The sequence below is a fragment of the Rhinatrema bivittatum genome, chromosome 2 (genome assembly GCF_901001135.1).
Source record: "Rhinatrema bivittatum chromosome 2, aRhiBiv1.1, whole genome shotgun sequence".
Taxonomy (NCBI): domain Eukaryota; kingdom Metazoa; phylum Chordata; class Amphibia; order Gymnophiona; family Rhinatrematidae; genus Rhinatrema; species Rhinatrema bivittatum.
Genome location: NC_042616.1, coordinates 414,314,354 through 414,327,312, shown reverse-complemented (window position 1 = coordinate 414,327,312; position 12,959 = coordinate 414,314,354). Strand labels below are relative to the sequence as shown.

General features: G+C 47.7%; 1 protein-coding gene across 3 annotated transcripts in view; it reads right to left on the bottom strand.

Moving 5' to 3' along the window:
• PICK1 (protein interacting with PRKCA 1) overlaps positions 1 to 12,959 on the bottom strand; it is a 135,176-nt gene that overhangs the window by 18,528 nt on the left and 103,689 nt on the right. The window lies entirely within an intron of this gene.

Sequence of the window (12,959 nt, the reverse complement as noted above, 5' to 3'; positions counted from 1 at the left end):
GTGAGCTGTAAAGGTGTGAAGAGAACTCCACGTTGCTGCTTTACAAATGTCCAGAATAGGTACAGAGCGAAGGTGTGCTACTGAGGTTGACATCGCTCTGACTGAGTGTGCTTTTACTCGCCCTTGAAGAGTAAGGCCTGCTTTGTCATAACAAAACTGTATGCAATCTGCTAGCCAGTTTGACATAGTATGCTTACCCACCGCTTTACCTGGTTTGTTTGGGTCATAGGATACAAGCAGCTGATTGGATTTCCTTTGGTCTGTAGTGCGGTTTAAATAGAAGGATAACGCCCGCTTACAGTCCAAAGTGTGTAAGGCTCTCTCCTTGGTGAGAGTGAGGCCTCGGAAAGAAGGTAGGTAAAACAACTATGGATTGGTTCAAGTGGAATTCCGTAACAACTTTTGGAAGGAATTTTGGGTGTGTCCGGAGGACTACTCTATCATGTAGGAACTTTGTAAAGGGTTCGTATGTGACTAGCGCTTGTAGTTCGCTGACCCTTCTAGCTGATGTAATGGCTATGAGAAATACCGTTTTCCATGTAAGGTATTTAAGGTCACAAGTATTTATGGGTTCAAAAGGAGAACGCATAAGTCTAGTGAGTACTACGTTCAGATCCCATTGTATGCTTGGGGAATGAACTGGAGGTTTAATGTGAGTTAGGCCTCTCATGAATTTACTGACGAGAGGCTGTGTGGAGATAGGAGCATCGTCCAGCTTATTATGGTAAGCTGAGATTGCACTTAAATGTACCCTTACAGATGATGTCTTAAGACCAGAGTCTGAAAGATGGTAAAGGTAATCTAGTAGCGAGGTAGTGGGGCAAGTGAAAGGATCTAACTCCTGCTGAGTGCACCACAGCGTAAACCGTTTCCATTTGTAGGAATAATTCTTTCTAGTGGAAGGTTTACGTGCAGCTATAAGTACTTGAGATATAGCAGAGGGAAGGTTGAGTGGCTGTAATATCAAGCTCTCAACATCCATGCTGTCAGGGACAAGGATTGAAGGTTGGGATGTCGCAACTGACCCTGTTCCTGAGTGATGAGATTGGGAGCTACTCCCAGGCGAATGGGATCCCTGACTGAGAGATCTAGCAGTGTGGGGAACCATACTTGTCGAGGCCAATATGGGGCTATGAGTATCATTGTCCCCTTGTCCTGTTGTAGTTTCACTAGTGTTTTGGTTATAAGTGGTATCGGAGGATACGCGTATAACAGGCCTGATTTCCAATGGCGAGCAAATGCGTCCTTTGGTAGGCTGTTCTGCTGTTGGAGTAGAGAGCAGTAATTGTTTACTTTGTAGTTGAGCTGGGATGCAAAGAGATCTATTGTCGGTTGTCCCCAGCGCTGGAAGATCTTGGATGCTATTATTGGATCCAATGACCATTCGTGTGGTTTGAACTGACGACTGAGGCGATCCGCCACTGTGTTGTAGATGCCCGCTAGGTAGGTGGCCCTTAGAAAAATTGAATGTGTCAGGGCCCAGTCCCAAATCTGTGCTGCTTCTGGACAAAGAAGGTAAGAACCTGTCCCTCCTTGTTTGTTGATGTACCACATGGCTACTGTGTTGTCCGTTTGGATTAAAACAGTCTTGTGTGATAGGCAGTCTTTGAATGCATGCAGCGCATAGCGTATAGCTCGAAGCTCTAGGAAGTTTATCTGAAAAGTGGCTTCGAGTCGTGTCTACTTGCCCTGTGTCTTTAGATGACCAATATGCGCTCCCCACCCTAAGGTGGATGCATCTGTAGTCAACGTCACTTGTGGAACTGGTTGCTGAAAAGGTAGGCCTTTGAGTAGGTTGGGCAGTAGCGTCCACCAGAGAAGCGCAGATCTGAGCTCTGGTGTGATGTAAATAGGAGTGGACATTGGTTGAGTGGCTTGTATCCACTGTGTTTTGAGTGTCCATTGTAGAAGTCGCATGGTCAGTCTGGCCATGGGAGTTACATGAACCGTGGAAGCCATGTGCCCTAGAAGAATGAGGCACTGGTGAGCTGTCACCTTGAATCGGTTGCGAAGGTCGTGAGTTAAGAGGACAAGTGTTTGAGCACGGTCTCTTGGTAGAAAAGCAGTCGCTAGCGTCGTGTTTAGCTCTGCACCTATGAACTGTAGTAGATGAGTTGGTGACAGATGGGATTTCTGGTAGTTGATGAGAAATCCCAAGGAATGAAGGACTTGGATGGTGAGCTTGAGGGAAGTGACAGCTCCTTCTTTTGAATGACTTTTGATGAGCCAGTCGTCTAAGTAAGGGAACACGTGCACTTTTTGTTTGTGTAGGTGTGCCACTGCTGCAGCCATGCATTTCGTGAATACTCTTGGTGCTGATGCGAGGCCGAATGGCAGCACTCTGTATTGAAAGTGTTGATCCAGTACCCGAAAACGCAGGTACTGGCGATGAGGAGGATAGATGGGGATGTGAGCGTAGGCATCTTGAAGATCCAGAGAGCAGAGCCAATCTCCCCTTTGAAGAAGAGGTAGAATGGAGCCTAGGGATACCATTCTGAATTTTTCTTTTTTGAGAAATTTGTTGAGATTCCTGAGGTCTAGGATAGGACGAAGGCCTCCTGTTTTCTTTGGAATGAGGAAATATCTGGAGTAGAATCCTCTGCCCTTTTGAGGCCCAGGAACTGGTTCTATGGCCCTGGCTCTCAGAAGGGTGGATAATTCTGTTTGAAGAATTATGGAGTTTTGATTTATTGAGTGAGAGTGAAGTGGTGGATTCTCTATAGGGGTAGTTAAGAAATCCAGCCTGTAACTGTGAGTTGTGATGGATAACACCCACTGGTCGGTGGTGATGGAGGTCCAATTGTTGTGGAAGTACTGAATGCGACCTCCTACAGGTGTTTCTGGGAACGGATTGATGTGACTGCTGCTCTCTGGGGATGTTCAGAAACCAGACGTGGCTGTCGTTTGTGGAGGCGGTGGAGCTCTCGGCTGCCTTTGCCTAGGCTGCTGGCGTTGTGCTGGGCGGCTAGGTCTTTGTCTACCTGCTGGAGGGTAGTATCTACGCTGGCGATAGTAAGGCCGTCGAGTGTCTCTTCTTGGAAACTTTCTAGAAGAGGCCTGCGACTCCTGAGGCTGAGACGACAATTGTTTTAATGTCTCCGAGTGATCCTTAAGGGTCGCTACCGCTTCTTTTATTTTGTCTCCGAAGAGATTATCCCCTAAGCATGGTAGATCAGACAAATGATCTTGGACTTCTGGGCGAAGATCCGAGGCCTTCAGCCATGCCCATCGTCTTGCCGCTATAGCCGATGCTGACAGCCTTGCTGCTGTTTCAAAACAGTCGTAAGTTGCTCTGACTTCGTGCTTGCCAGAGTCAAGGCCTTTATGTACAAGTGTTTGAAAAGCCTCTTGATATTGATCCGGAAGAGCAAGAGAAAGTTCCTGAACCTGTTTCCAAAGGTTCCTCTGGTATTGGTTCATGTACAGCTGGTAAGATGTAATTTTCGATACCAGCATTGAACCCTGGAATACTTTCCTGCCTAGGTTGTCTAACAACCTACTTTCCTTCCCAGGTGGCACTGAAGCATGGGACTTTTGTCTCTTTGCCTTCTTTTGGGCGGATTCCACCACCACTGATTGGTGGGGAAGTTGTGTTCTTTGGAATCCTGGAGTTGGTTGTACCAAGTACGTGGCTTCAGCTCTTTTGTTAACTGGTGAGACAGAACTTGGATGCTCCCAGATTCTGTGTTGAAGTTCTTGTAAGACTTCATGGACCGGGATTGCCAACATCTCCTTTGGAGGGTCTACAAACTGTAAGACTTCCAAAGTCTTTTGTCTCTGATCCACCTCTGTTTGTATAGGGAATGGAATGGTATCAGCCATTTCCCTAACAAAATTTGTAAAGGAGAGGTCTTCTGGTGGAGACTTTCTGTGATCCTCAGTTGGAGACGGTTCAGAGAATAAATCTTCCTCCGAAGAATATTCAGAATGGGAATCATCTGGTTCATCCTGTGGCCTTGGATAAGGAACTGATGTCTTTATAGGTGAGTGCGGCCTAGGGGGCCCTGGAAGTGGATCCTGTGGTACTTGTTTTGTTAGGATTCCCAGTAGTGTGTCCAATTTGTTGAAAACTGGTTGCAGAATGGGAATATCCTCCTGAGGAATCGGTGGTGGAATCAGCCTTCCTGGTGAGGGCACCGGCATGGGCATCGGTGGCACCGAAGAAGGAATCTGTGGGGGCGCATGCGGTATTGGTGAATGCACCGGGGTTGGAATCGATATCGGTTCCCGCGGCATCGTCGATGACCCCGGAATCGATGGTGCGGAGATGGGCATCGATGGATGTGGAATCGGTATCGACGGTGGAATCGCCTCTCGGATAGCCTGTTGCACCGCTTGACGGATTAGAGAGTCAAGTTCCACTCGCACAGCTGGTGAAAACAGAGCAGCTATTGGCCAGGTTTTTAAAGCGCAGGCAAACACAGAATCAAATTTTAGGGATCCGGGCTGCAGGCGGCGACCTGTTGACCTCCCCCCCAGATATTCGCAAGAGGTTTCAGGAATTTTACGGTGCCTTATACTCCCCCGACACCCAAATCGAGGACGCCCAGATACAGGGATACCTTAGTAATGTTACACTTCCTGTCTTGACGCCGGAGGAACAGAGTAGGCTGGATCGTGAGATCTCATCCCTGGAAATACAGTGGGCGATCAAGGACCTCAAGGCTAACAAGGCTCCGGGCCTAGATGGCTATACGCCTCTTTTTTTATAAAACGTTCTCGGCTTCTTTGGTCCCCTTGCTTCAAGATTTATTTCATTCCTTACGAGAGGGTGATCCCCTGGGATCGGGATCTAACGAGGCCGGAATTACCATTCTTGGGAAACCAGGCAGAGATCCTACTCATTGTGGCTCTTACCGGCCCATATCCCTTCTCAACATAGACCTTAAAATTTTAGCTAAAATCCTGGCGAATCGCATGAATAGTGTAATGGGGAAGCTAGTGCACACAGATCAAGCTGGGTTCATACCTGGGAGAATGGCGGCGGATAACATCCGTAAAATTGTGGATTTAATTGGGTGGGCTAGAAGGGAGGACGAGCCGATGGTATTACTTTCGGTCGATGCGGAGAAGGCCTTCGACATGGTGCATTGGCAGTTTCTATTCCAGACTTTGAAGGCCATGAATTTTGGGGAAAAATTCTTAACCTGGTTGAGGCTCCTGTACATCAATCCCACGGCTCGCGTAAAAGTCAATGGCATTTACTCTGAAGCATTTCATATTCAGAGGGGAACACGACAGGGATGCCCCCTGTCCCCTTTACTATTTGCCCTGTTTCTGGAGCCGTTGGCCATCACGGTCCGGAACACACCGCGGATACGAGGGGTAGAGGTGGGGGAAACATCCTATAAGATGTCCATGTTCGCGGACGACATTTTATTTACCTTGACAACCCCGTCCATGTCTTTGAAAGGAGCCTTGGAAGCCTTGGGGAATTTTGGGGCGGTTTCTGGATTTAAACTCAACATAGATAAGTCTGAGATACTTAACGTTACTCTAACTAGCTCGGAACTCTTGGATCTTAAACAGCAGTTTCAGTTCCGATGGGCGTCCTCAAAAATAAAATACTTAGGAGTCTATATTAGCAAGGACCCAGCAGAGTTATATCAATTGAACTACCCACCCCTTGTTCGTAAAATTTTTTCTGATTTAGATCGCTGGTCTGAACTTTACCTTTCTTGGACAGGGAGAATAGCCTCGGTCAAAATGAATATTCTTCCCCGGCTTGGATATTTATTCCAGGCGCTCCCTATCCACATTCCGGATGTTATGGTAAATGGGTGGCAGAAACGTATCTTCTCATATATCTGGAAGAGAAGACCTCCACGGGTTTCCAGAGCCGTCTTGTACAGACCTAGGACACGAGGAGGATTGGGAGTTCCCAACTTGAGGTGGTATCTAGTGGCGTCCCAGATTAGGGCTCTCTTTGATTGGCACAGATTAAGGGAACAGAAACAATGGGTAGTAATTGAAAAAACGTTGGCTGGAGTATCCTCCCTCAGTTCCTTGATTTGGCAACCCAAGAGAACACGTCCCGCTCTGGTCCATGCTACCGCCTCGACTGTTCATACGCTTATGGTTTGGGACCGGTGGAAGACACAGTTGGCGGGAGATAGACGGTATTATTATAGCTCCAGTTTTCAAACAAATTCTAGATTTCCACAGGGCATGCAATCTAAAACCTTTGGAGAATGGATTAACAAGGGAATTAAGAACTTTGGCCGATTGTGGGGACTTGACGGGATTATTCCATTCCCCTCCCTACAGGGGAGGGGACCTACCACCGGGAGATATATTTCAATATTTACAAATTAGACACTTTTTTCAAGTGGAAAAGGTGGGGGGGGACCTAACCCTCGGCAAGACGCAACTTGAGTCTTGGTGTGATCAGGCGGACACCTTGCGGAAAGCTATATCGCAGGTTTATAATTATCTTAACAAGGACCCCATGGTTAAACCAGCGTATCAGCAGGCTTGGGAGAGAGATTTGCACAGATCCCTGTCGGAAGAGACGTGGGATCAGATATTTTCCTGCACAAAAACGGGTCTACCATATTCGCAGCTGTTAGAGAACAGGTACAAAGTATTATTCCGCTGGTATTACACACCATCTAGACTACATAAGTTTAAAATCAACCTATGATGACCGATGTTGGAAGGGGTGTGGGGAAGAAGGTACGTTCCATCATATGTGGTGGACATGCCCTTATCTAGTTAAATTCTGGGATGAAGTGGCTATACTCATCCGAGCAGTTCTTGGGATCGCGATAGTTCTCCAACCAGAGCAGGTGTTATTGAATCTTCCGTTTGAGTTGTCAATATTACATGGAAAACTCATTACCTATATCTTGTCTGCTGCCAAATGTCAGGTTGCACTGGAATGGAGATTGCCTGGTCCTATAGCCTTTGGGAAAATTCATAACCGATTGCACACTCTCAGTTTGTTACATGACAGTGTCAACACTTTTAGAGCATGTGAAGTAGCTTCATCTAGGAGGGTGTGGCAGCCATATAGAGATTGGCAAACACGACAACAATCATCAGTATCCTCATCCTCATAACAATCGTACCATAGATTTCACTAGTTCCTGCTTTCCATCTGCACAGTCTATTCCTACTTTAATAAGCACATGGGGGATTGGGAGGGAGGGAGGGGGGAGGGAGGGGTACTGAAAGGCAAGTGTGTTGGTGTGCAAAGGCCCACAAGCTGGGCGTTAGAATGTTTTGATAACTTACCGTTATTGTATCTTGTTGACTTGTTAATGACAAAGTTGTATTTTTTTTTCTTATTGCACACTTTCAATAAAAAATTTCAATTATAAAAAAAAAAAAGAAAACAGAGCAGCTGTGGAGGGAGGCGGTGTTGGCGAAGCCGATTCCTCCTCAGAGCCCTGAGGAGGTTCGGAACCCGGCACCGATATCGGTGGGGATCGCCCGTCAGTAGGCCTTGGAGCCTCTGCTTCCGACCGGGTTTTCTTAGCCGGAGAGGCCGTACCTGTGGTAGTGTCCTCGGCCACCGATTCCCTCCGTCGTCGATGTCGATGCTTCTCGGGCTGCTTGTCGCTTCCTGAAGTGGATGCCCTCGATGAAATCGACGGGGATGGAGTGGATGCGTCCCCCGCAGCTGGAAGTTTTTTCTTTAACTGCAGCTGGCGAACCGAAGCCGATGGAGACGACCGAGTCGAAGTGGACGGTCTTGGCAGCAGCTGAATAGAAAAAAGCTGTTCCATCTTCTCGGCCCTAAGTCGCCGACCCTTAGTTGTCATTTCAGCACAAGATGGACATGTCTGAATGTTGTGATCCTTGCCTAGGCAAAGAACACATTCGTAATGCGGGTCGGTAATCGACATTGTTCTATTGCAATTCGGGCACTTTTTAAACCTGGATGCCATAACGCCGGACGGCCGTCGACGGCGAAAAAACCGAATATATCTCGATCCCAGCCGGGATTCGATAGAGAAAAAAGTTACCGCCGGTAACTAATGGGAAAAACCCCTGCGATGAAAATAGTATTTTTCGAAATTTTCCGAATTTTTTGGAGATGAAATTTCACCTCAGACTCCAATCAAACCGCGAGGCTAACCGCTTCGCGGAAAAAAGAAGACTGAAGAGAGACCCCTGTGGCAGGGAATATCATGGCATGCTGGGCATGCTCAGTAGGCACTCTGGTGCCATTCAAAAGTTTCATAGAAACTTTTAAAGAAGTTTTCCGTACATAGGGCTCCATTACTGATGTCACCCATATGTGAGGACTAGCATCCTGCTTGTCCTGGGATAAAAGCATGGGTGTAGCTTGCTTGTTACGGTGGCTACTACCCCGAATCAATTAAGCATGATAGTTGACTTTGAATAAGTATCCAGTGCAGCTCACTGCTTCAGCAACAGAGGGAATTAAGTAAAGAGGATTTTTATTCAGACAACCAACAATGGCTGAATTGCACATGCAGGGTAAACAAATGGGAGTAGCTTAATTATTACGGCGGTTACTACCCCAAACCAATTAGCTAGATACTTCACTTAGATGCAGCCCCAGCACTACTGTCTGCATCGATGGTGGGGGTGGAAGGGAATTGGAACCAAAAAGTTACCAATAAGGGCCCTGACCGCAGTGGTCAGAGTAACAGATTATGAAAACAAATAGGTGTGAAAGCTTGCTGGGCAGACTGGATGGGCAGTTTGGTCTTCTTCTGCTGTCACTTCTATGTTTCTAACTTGTCATGACTAAGATAGACCACACACACACACATTGTTGACCCCTGCTATATGAGAAGCTGACAATGCTAGCAAATGCTGTTCTAACCCATGGAAAAAGAAGATCTATTTCCTGAGAGACTTGCCAACTTCGAGTCCTCCCTTGATGATTTATGTAGGCCACCGCTGTCGAGTTATCCAACATTACTTTCACTGCTTTTCTTTCCAACCGGGCCTCGAGCTGCAAAAAGGCTAGCCGAATTGCTCAGGCTTCCTCTCAGTTGTTGGACCAAGTCGCTTCTTTGGGAGCCCACTGCCCCTGCACTACTAGCTCATGACAGTGAGTTCCCCAACCCTGTAGTCTCGCATATGTAGTGACCACTATCCAGTCAGGAGTTTCCAAATCCATTTCTTTTTCTAGATGGTCCCAGAATAACCACCAGAGCAACTGTCATCTCACTTCTGGTGGCAAGGTCAACAGCACATTATACTCCTGAGACTGAGGATTCAGCGGGCCAGAAGAGACCTTTGCAGAGGAGACATATGCACGTGTGCTCAAGGAACCACCTCCATCATCGTGGCCATTGACCCCAGTGTCTGTAGATATGACCATACCAATGCAGCAACCACTGATCTCAGGGTTCAGACCTGCCTCCAGATCTTCTGAATGTGGGACTCTGGAAGAAACACCTTGCCCTGAGACATATCGAATCAGACACCCAGGCCTGAGAAGGCTGCAGGTTGCTCTTGGCCAAATTCACTACCCATCCCAGGTGCTGCAGCAACTAAACCACCCTGCTCGATATCACCCAACTCTCCGTGCATCTGACCGCTCAGATTAGCCAGTCGTCCAAACATGAATGAACCAGAATTCCCTCCTTATTGAGAGCTGTGGCCACCACCACCATCGAAAAGGTCCTGGACACCGTGGCCGAAAGGCAACGCCTGAAACTGGTAATGGCAGCCTAAAACCTCTAAGCGCAAGTAACGCTGATGTTGTTTGTGAATTGGAATGTATAGGTATGCTTACAAGAGGTCTAGAGAAGTAAAAAACTCTCCGCTCTGTACCGCCATGACTGACCGACCTTAAAGTTTCCATTCGAAAACAGGTAACCCAAAGTGCTCGATTGACTTCCTTTCGATCTAGAATAGGTCGAAAGGAGCCCTCCTTCTTGGGAACCATGAAGTAAATGGAATAACAGCCTGTGCCTTCCTGCTCCTTTGGAACCGGAACCACGGCCTTCAGAGCGAGCAGTCCCTGCAATGTGGCCTGAACCACTGCCCGCTTTTCTGTGGAACAAGGGGAAACCATAAAAGTTTCTGAGAGAAGACAGATAAGTCCCAAAGTGTACACATCACGCACCACTTCCAAAACCCACTGGTCGGAAGTGATGTGGGCCCACCGCTGATAAAACAGACAAGCAACCACTTATCTTCGGAACTGGAGGATGGACCCCCCCAAACATCTTTGGGAGGATCGAGGAGCTCCAGAGCCAGAGGCACCGTCTTTACCTGGCTTCTTTGCCTGAAAGGACTGAGAGCTGGCAAATGAGCGGGACACCTCTGACTACTCGAACTTCTGGAAGAGCGAAAACACCGAGCACTCCAAATCGCCCCTTTGCAGATGAAAACTGGGGAGTAGATTTCCTGTCCTAAGGTAACTAAGGAAATTTGGACTCTCCCCATCGATCTGCCATCTTTTTCAATTCTTCACCAAACCATATGCACCCCTTAAAGGGCAACTTGGTAAGACTGAACTTTGAAATAGTATCTGCGGACCAGTTCTGTAGCCAAAGTACTCTTCGGGCTGCAATCACGAAAAGCTACCCCTCCCCTCCAAGCAGCTGTACTTGCCAAATCATAACCTGCATCTGCCAACAATGGAGCTCCCGGCTCCAGGTATGGGCCATTCTCACCTCAATTTTGCAATCCTGGGCATCTTTTAAAGCAGCACCTCCTTCCACTGGAATGGTGGTATGTTTCGTCACTATGCAGACCAGGGCGTCCACCTTGAGGAAACCGCAGCTGCTCATTAGCTTTAGGGTCCATAGGGTACAAACCCACCAATGAGCAACCTCCTTTAAAATTAGCCTCAGGAGAACTCCATTCCAAATCAATCAATTCTTGAACAGCCTCATGTAGAGGAAAAAGCCAGGATGCCTTTCGCAAATTAACAGTCACAGGATTCTTTTTCGTATCATGAGCTGCAGCTGGCAAGGCCTACTCACACTACAAGGCCTTCAGGGTCTGTCCTATGTGGTTCTGCATCTGGGGGAATCTTTCCCTCCTCCAAAATGCTTTGTTGAGATCCCCCACCGAGGATCCAAACTTTTCCCAGGAGTCTACTGAAGGGTCCGCATCCTCACCTTCTACCCCAGCATGCTGTCCCCTTCTCTACTTTACCCGACTAAGGTGGGGTGGGAGAAGGGGCGGGGAGACAGACTCCTTTGACAGCTTCCACAATCCTGAGGAGGGAGACCGCTGATGCGGGCGATCCCAAGATTCCACCTGAGATCCTTCCTGCCCCTTACAAAAAGCCTGAAGGCCTTTAAAAAACATTCCACCCAAGACATGGTGGAAATATCCATTCCCTGAGAAGGTAAAGCCCCTTACGAGTTCCCTCCCATGGTAATTGGCAGGAGAGGCGACGGGGAAGACTCCTCCCCCCCCCCCCAGGAGGAGCTGGGGCCACACTTCCCTCCTGTGAACTGGGAGCTCCTGATGTCCCCGCAGGAACAAATTCCCCTGCAGAGACATCTCCTTGAGGATCCATACACTTCTAGCAAATGCTGAGCGATCTCCTGGGGCTAATTACCCGCATATGACAGGCAGAGCAGACGTGCAACTTTTTCCCCTTACGTCATCTCTCCTCCTTGCGCACTTCAGTATCAGTAGTAGCTCAAAATGATGCCTGCCGCGTTGTTCCTGCACTGCCGCGGCACTCTGACCAGCTCCACAACTGTCACTTCAGCCCCTGCTCGCAATGCGGCCCAACACGGTCTCTCAATCCTGCCTCTCCTCAGTGCACAATCACTGCTACTGTCTTTTGGGCTCTCGCTTTTTTTTTTCTTTTAAACTTTGTCCTGCTGAAATCTGCAGCATAACATAGAAACCGGGGCAGGGAGCAGGCAAGGGAGAGGACGACACAACAGAAGGAGAAGGAAGAGAAACAATTAACAGGGCTAAGCCCAAGGCTCCCTTACCCTACCAGCACTCTCCCTACAGGAATTCTCCCTGTGTCAGGAGGAGGGCTGGGGCCAGCCTTCACCTCACTCCCGACCTATATTGTCACAACTGAGGGAGGGAGCAAAAATATCACCAAAGGAGGTCAGAACAGGCTGTTCAATCCTGGCAGGCTGAAGTCCACAAGCAAGGATTCATGTCCACCACCTGCTGGAGACAGAGAAATCCTGGCTGGCTGATGTTTGTGGTGAGCTATATGAGAGGGACATCGGTGAGTCATTGTTCTTAGTCTCCACCTGCTGGTTGGAGTGCACAACCCACTGGTGTGGTCTGGCTTGCCCGGATGAAGAACACAAAAAAGGAGGGAGAAAGGAAACAAGAGAAGAAATAAGCAAACAAATGCTGCCTTACTCTTCTTAAAGCCTTCAAAGCTCTTTTCAGAGGTAGAGAGCTCTTGCCATCACCTCATGAACTGCCCCCTGTAAACTGGCCACTGCCACTGGGTTTTAGCTCAGCTGAGGGAAGAAGACCCAGCTGTTACCTCAGGAGCGCCCTGGCCTATCCCAAACCTGACAGGCCTATGTCCACAGAACAGTATGCATGTCCACCATCTGCTGGAGAAAGAGAATACTGGCAGGCTGATGTCAGCATGGGAGTATATAAAGGTAACATCAGTAAGCCTGTTAATTTCTGTCACCATCTGCTGATTGGTGTGCATAATCCAATTGTATGGGCTGGCCTGTCTGGAAGAAGAGGAAACATGTTTAATATCACCTATGCCAGATAATTAGCAGGTGCAAAAATACATGGATAAATTGGAAAATCTACACATGTAAGTGCCTTTTAAAACAACAACTTATATGCATAACTGTTGGCCATGTACAGGAATGCCTTTAAATCACTCTTTTACACATATGTACATGTGAAAATGAACACACACATATTTTCAATTTTTATTCAATCCGGAATACACGTTTAGAGGCTACTTATGCGTGTATATGCTCATTTTTACGTATAACATTTTGAAAGTTCACCTTTATATGCATACATTATAGGTATATTACACACATACATGTCAATACTCA